This window comes from Sinocyclocheilus rhinocerous, unplaced genomic scaffold, assembly GCF_001515625.1.
Source record: "Sinocyclocheilus rhinocerous isolate Xijiao unplaced genomic scaffold, SAMN03320098_v1.1 scaffold780, whole genome shotgun sequence".
In the NCBI taxonomy this organism is placed as follows: domain Eukaryota; kingdom Metazoa; phylum Chordata; class Actinopteri; order Cypriniformes; family Cyprinidae; genus Sinocyclocheilus; species Sinocyclocheilus rhinocerous.
The window spans coordinates 1,609,534-1,617,204 of record NW_015654937.1 but is presented as its reverse complement, the minus strand read 5'-3'; positions in this window follow the sequence as shown (position 1 = coordinate 1,617,204).

Here is a 7,671-nt window from a genome sequence, read left to right as displayed (position 1 = left end):
AATACGCATGTTTTGGCGGGGTTCCCCTGGTAAAATTCGCATTCCAGGGGCTAAATATCACGTTAATGGGGTCGTTTTTCAACCCGCGGACATGAAAAACAACCCGTGGAGCGGCAACAGTGTTAAAGCAGCCCAATTCCGCGGGAAAACCGCGGACTTGGCAACAGTGGAAGAGGATAGCTTTCGGATAGCGCATCAAGAACCGGGTTGACCGGGTTATCGGTACCACCGGTACTTAAAAAAAAATGGTACCGTAACGTTTTCATTTTTTTAGTACCGACTTGGTACCGAAATACCGGGTCTTTTGACAACACTAAGGACCTTCCTTTTTGTAGAAAAAAGTATACTTTAGCATACTTTTAAAAAGAGTACATATTATGGAAATTATATAGTTTAAAATAATATACCTATGTGCGAACTGAATGTAATGTTTTCAGACACTTAACTGCATGTTATTTACAGTTAAATGACAACATGTTTATTTATTTTAAATGCAATTAGTTGAACTTAAGATTGCTTTTTTGACCCACTTAAGTAGGACTCCAGTACAACTTTATATGTAATTTCATAATTACTTCTGTTGTCTTTGAAATATGGTTAAAGCATTATTAAAAAGTGCCCCTAAGTGTATTAAGAAAAACGGTTAATTACAGTGCACGTTCTTTAAGTAGACTTAAGTGACCTTTTATTTAATTAATATTATATTATCTTCAAGTGCAACAATATTTTTTTTATACTTTTAAGATCTGAAGTACAATACAAGTGCACATTCAGTGCAATTGAGCACACTTCTTTTTCACAAGGTGTTGTGTGTGTGTGTATATATATATATATATATATATATATATATATATATATATTCTGTTCCTCGCATATAGTATGGCTTAAGAAGATTAAAATATAATGCACGCAAGCCATATGGATTCATACTGATTCCCTTAATTTGATAAGACCCCAGTCTGCATATTTATTTGAAAACATTTGTGGGGTATGACAAATCCCTGGCATCGGTTTACGCTTTTCCACGGCAGATTACAGGGCATGCATTGTGTTGCTTTCAGAGTTTATTCTTTCTGCAAACATGCATGCTGTTGCAGATGGGCTGCAAACCTCTTTTTGGCTCGCTGTCCTGCATGAGTCATTGCTTCTCTAAACTGTAGCCTGTGGTTTCTAGTGTTTTGAGGTTTTTGTTTTTCTTTCTGCCTTTATCGGATTTCTTATCGAGATATTCCCCTATCTAACTTTATTAGGCTTACTGATAAGAAGCCACAGACCGAAGCCTTTTTCCCTTAAACATTTCTCCATTGCACAAACTCTGTCCAACAAATAACCCTGTCACTGCATTCCTTAAGCCTACATCTGCCAACACCTTCTCGCTACAATGGCTCCAGTATTTTTATTTTTTTTTGGCATGCCATCATATGGCGGCGTGGGCTGTAATGGTGTGCTGACAGGTTTAGGGTGAGGTATTTTTTTTTTTATACACCAGATCAGCCCCTGAGGAACTGTGCAGCCTGTGGGCTTCAGCTTTTAATCGAACGGACTTATTATGAACTAATTGTTGATATAAACTTTTAACGGAGTGGACAAATCACTTTCCGTTCAGCACATTGTCATTTCTGACAAGTCTTTTCAATGCACTTGCAGCACATTTGGTTTTGATTGCGTGAGCTGTGGTGTATGTGTTCAGTAATGATGCTAACACTGGTGGTGTGTGTGAATAAGGCTTGCTCATGCTGAGCAGTGATTCAGTTCATTATGTGTTAGAAGACTGCATAAAGAAGTCTCTGATTGAAATCCCAGCTGTCCCACACACACACACATATACACACACTACATGAAAAGTGCAACAGAGTGCAGGTCTGTCTGCTTCTCCATTGCACTGAGCTCCTCTGCTTTCCTCTCCGGTCCTCTCTCGCTCAGGTCGACTTGACTTCCCTGTCCCACCTGGGTATGGCACATCCCATAACACCTAACCATGCTCCGAGTGAAAGTCTCTTCCACCTCTCCAGCCTTCCATCAGTGGCAGCAAATGGAGGTATTTGTTACTGTCAGCTCATCTGGCCTCCATTACATCCCTCAGTATTTTTCTCCACTTTTGGCCGAGGCACAATGTTTTTGTTTTGAAGCTTCATTATGCTTTGGTTTTGCAATTTTTTATGTGCATTTTCATAACGTCCAGCTCTGGAAAACGAGACAGGATTGTTTTCGATGTTCTCTGCAGTCTGCCAGAAGTATGACCTTGAAAAGAAAATCCTCCTAAAATTAGGTCTGGTTTATTAGAAAGTCACAACACACACTTACATGCTTCAACATGATCAGGATGGCCTACGCTTACATACCAGTGCATGTAGACAAAGGCATATAATTATTATTATCTGAAAACTAAGCAGCATGATTATTGTAGGTAAAATGTTTGTCTAAAATAAACAGAAATCACACATTCACATGTATAGAATTTGTCAGTGCACACGGTGCTGGGCAGATTGCTTACAATTTGTAGTCCGGTACTGATCACAAATTTCATGAGGAAAATTGTGGTTAGTAACATAATCTGGATTACACATATTAGGTAATGAAGTCTGACTACATTTTGATTACTTTTAGTTCACTAACACATTTATCAAATAGACTTGAATGGGATTATTTTGTACCATATTAATAAATAAAAAAAAACTACAAAAACAAAGAGAAAGAAATATATATTTCATTCTTTGTTATCAATATAATGAGGTGCAATAAACATTACATTACAGCAGGGTTTCACAAACTGGCGTTCACGAAAAAAAAAAACAGTAGGGTGTTGATGAAAAACTAATATAAAAATGTCAAATTAAAATGAATGAAAATTTGTCAGTGTGACGATGTGACCACCAACATCAGAGAACCGTGACCATGCAAATATGTTGTTAAATTACTGAAATCTCAGGGGGACTTTAAGTAAATATTGTAGGTCAAAGGGTTTTAGCTCACAGAAAAAAAGTTTGGGAATCCCTACATTACATGAACAAACATTAATTAACATGACAACATGACATTACATGGCCAAAGTCTTCCAGGTTCCAAGACTTCCAATATTAATAATCAATCAATCAGTCACTGGATATGATGAAGACACAGTATTTCACAGCTATGCATCAGCAGTGTTTAGTAACTTGCATAATTATTAGTCTCATATATATATATATATATATATATAAGTATATGTGTTGTAAAATTTGAAATAAAAATAAGAACTGAGGAAAAATCAATAAATTATGAATAATCTACTGCCATTGTGTGAATAACATGTAATCAACAAAAAAGTAACTGTAATAATGAACATAAATGTAATAAAATCTAATTTGAAGTAGTTAAATTTTCAAATCTGATTACGTAATCCAGATTACACTTAATCACTTACTATCCAGCACTATATATATATATATATATATATATCCTCATGAAATGTGCATCCACAGACACAAAAATCTTTAAGAAGTAATACAGTATTTTTGGTAAAAATATTTTTATATACGGTATATGAATATGAAGGTCCAACACAAGCTAGTTTTAAACAAGCAGTTTTTTTAATGGAGGAAGGAATGAATGAACGAACAACTGGATGAATGAATGAATGAGGCCCCTGAATATAAGTGCGTCCTCATGCACAGATATATTCATACACACAAGCACTGCCCAGCGCACAGGGACACATTATTCACACACACACACACACACAAGGCTGCATTCCCCTTCCATCAAGCAAGCCAGTAAAAAGTCTGTGACTATGATCAATGTTTATTGCTCTTGGCACTTCGTCAGAAGTTCCCTTACCTGGATGTGCCTAATTAATCGTGGCAGGCTCAAGAAGTGCAAAGCAACTAATATATGGAGATGAGATCAGCACCGGAGCAGAGCAGAGAGGAGACAGGCTGGGCCGGGTTCTCTGCTGACTGGAGATCAGCCTCTGCACCCGAAAAAAATATGTTGCAACCTGAATCATAGCCTTACAGGCAAAGCGGGAGTTCCCAGTTCAATTACACAAGCTGCAGGCTCGTGCAGTTATGCATTAACAAATAAATAAATGAGTTTTTGATGCTAATAAAGCTCTGGCTCGGAAACTTTTTACATTCACTTTTTGCCATCACAACTAGCAGACTCAGAAGAAAATGATTTTCTATGTGTATGAAGGGCACACTTTCTGTGAATATGTTTTATTTTCCAGCTGTCTTATTACATTTTTTTTTTTTTTAAGATTTCTGTTGTGAGTCCCACATTTTGCATTCAACCCTGTTACCACTGTTAAAATTGTGACACCCAGGAAGTGACATCATTTGGCCCTTTGTTGGGAGGAAGTAAATAACCTAATTCCATTATCTCAGTCTCTTCACAAGTTCTGACAACTGTTACTCAAGATATAATTAAATAAATAAATAAATGTAATAAAATAAAATAATATAATATAACAATATAATATTTTTTACAGAAATATAACTAATTATATTAGCTATATTAACTATGTCTAAATTATCTAAACCCTGCTGAGTTAGTTTAATTTGCAACCCGGCTTCCCATCTTTAATGATTATTAGCAAAAGAATGCAAATCAGATTTTCTAAATTAAAAATAGAAAATGAGCTCATATAGTAATTAGTTTTTATTTTCTGAGTTTGATGACCAATCATTTCTGAAGCTGGTTTCTGACTATTCTTGAAAAAATAGAAGCATATTTATGGAACATGCTGGAGACATGAATTTATGTTTAGCGTTATTGACACACACACAAACACACACTACACAGGACCACATTAGAATTTTACCTGGGTTTAATGTGTAATTGATTTTTGTCTAGTCACTGCAGTAAGAATGTAGTTTGTGACTGCGGCGTCTCACTTCAGATTGACTGAGGTGCTTTCAGCACTCTAATGAGTGTTGTAAATTACTGGCCTTAAAGCGAGTCTCCGCCATGCTGCAAGAGATTGTATTTTAAAGAAAAAAAAAATAGCCATGAAATGTATCATTCTTCTGTGATATGAATGAGTGAGGCTACTTTCACTTAACGTTAAAAGTAGGTCCGCTGATTTACAACATGTCATTTCCCAACAAGAAGCAAAAATGTAATTCAGGGATAATAAAACACTTTATGATGCATTATTAAATTGACAATTTAATGTGCTAACTCAAAAATGCGTTAGCAGAAAATATACTTATATTTGAAAATACATCAAATAGGCCTCTGTTAAACAAAACAAGCAAATCTAGTGCCAAAATATAATCTTTTTCCAACTTTTATTTAAGCAGTGCTAAGAAGAAGATCCTAGTCTATATTCATAAAAAAATAAGATTGGTTGCTTTATATGTTGATGCAAAAACTACTCGAGACCATTAATCCCTGACTATCCAGTGATATTCACAATAGCTGCTTGAGCAGGTTTTTCACATTAGAGCTATGCTACTATATTGTGTATTTTAGCACAGCTACTCTACAGTATTGACCAATCAGCATCCAGAACTGCAACTGTCTGTTGTGCAATAAGCATTAGGATAAAATATCACATTTTTAACAGCAGGCTACAATGTTTATTGTTTAAGCTTTGCATGATTTCAGGTGATCATGTAGTATAATTCAAATGCTGAAGGCAAGACCAAGAATGTTAACTATAAAGATAACTATAAGGATAATTGTATTAGAGTCCCTGCAGTTACATTGTCTACTGCTAAGCTGTTTAAAGTCAGGTGTTTTTATTTATTTATTTTATTTTTTTAATCCACTGGAAAAGGCATTCTGAAACCATATTGTTTCTCTATTTCGTTATTGGTACAGTGGTGTAGACTTTGCTATTCATTTAGAATTAAAACAATTATTAAAACTTTATAGTTATAGTTATTGTCCATGATGTGAATGGCCCTTAAAGGAATAGTTCACCCAAAAATTTATATTTGCTGGATATTTGCTCACTCTCAGATCTGGAGAAATAGCTTTCCATCACTTGCTCACCAAAGGATCCTCTGCAGTGAATGGGTGCCGTCAGAATGAGAGTCCAAACATCTGATAAAAACATCACAATAATCCACAAGTAATCCACACCACTCCAGTCCATCAATTCATGTTCTGGGAAGCGAAAAACTGTAGGAAACAAATCCATCATTAAGTCGTTTTTAATTTGAAACTGTTGCGTCCAGCTGAAATAAGAGTCCTCTATCCATAATATTGCTTTCTCCATTGAAAAAGTCATCTTGTTCGAATCAGGAGAGAAATATGCAAAGATCACAAGCAAAAACAGTCCAAAATGATTCTAAACAAATATGTTGGTGGATTTTGATGTGAGAGGACAACAGGGGATGGATATTCCACTGGAGGAACTATTATGGATTATAGACTTGTATATGGATTATGATACATATCATTATCATATCATATCATATCATGGATTATGATGAGCAAGAGATGTCATGCAAAATTTTTCAAAATCTATTCCCATGAAGAAACAAACTTATCTACATCTTGTATGGTCTGAGGGTGAGTACATTCCTTTATTCCTTTAATAATTAGTGCTAATCCAATGATTTTAGAACCATCTTCGTATGCTTTCGTGCATTATGAATTAACATACCATGAATTAGCATAATGAAGCAGTGTGGATTTCAACTTCAGAAACATTATTATCAACCACAACCACCACACAAGTCCACCTTTCCATTCTATGCATATAGTATAGATGTAAAATACATTATGTTTACCATGCCCTGTGACTGTTATGGAAATCACATGACTTTAATTGGCAGCTGTGAACGATAGCACCTGCAAACAACTTGGCGGTTGTTCTCGTGGTCTGGCGGGAGTCTTACTGAGCAATTTAAACAAAGACTGATCATTGAGGCAGAAAAAAGCAGGGTTGCGAGGAGAGAGGGAGGCCTGACAGCTCGTGATTGATGATTGGCCGGCACCCTAAGCCTGACACCCACCACTCACCCGTTCTGCATTTACAACAAAGTCACCAGTGTGTCGTCCGCCTGCGCCCTACCCCGGCGCAGCCAATCAATACGCTGCGGCCCAACACTCCAAATCACACTCGACCACATACTGCTGAGTAGACACAAGACACGGGAGGGCACATCGTACATGTAGATAAAAAATCACCCAAGACACTCACGTTAAGCACCAAACTGTATGCCTGCTCATGCTGAGATGAACCGAGGGCTAGAAGGACAAAAATAGCGAGCCATGCCAGAATAATCAAGCTCTCAGTGCAACTGTATTGTAAACACTTGAATTACAAGTTTACAATTCCACTGAAGTGTTTACTTTTTCGAAATATCCCATGAATGAAAAGTCAGCCCAAACCAACCACTTTCCAAAGAGAGCAACTCTCTATGGAAATTCTCTCTATGAGAATAGACATTTGATGCATTCACAGGCAGAGAAATGCTACAGTACACAACAGTAACAGGGTGATTCTGCAAAATAGGTGCCATTTATGTCCCTCATATACATATGCATAACAAAATAACAATGATTATGGGTTTATTATGTATGCATGCTACTGTACACAGGCCACATTTATTTGATATACAGTATATAGAGCAAATGTACAGTAAAACAGTAATACTGTGAAATATTATTACACTTTAAAATAACTTTTCTATTTTCATATATTGTAAAATGCAGTTTATTCCTGTTTTCAGAAGT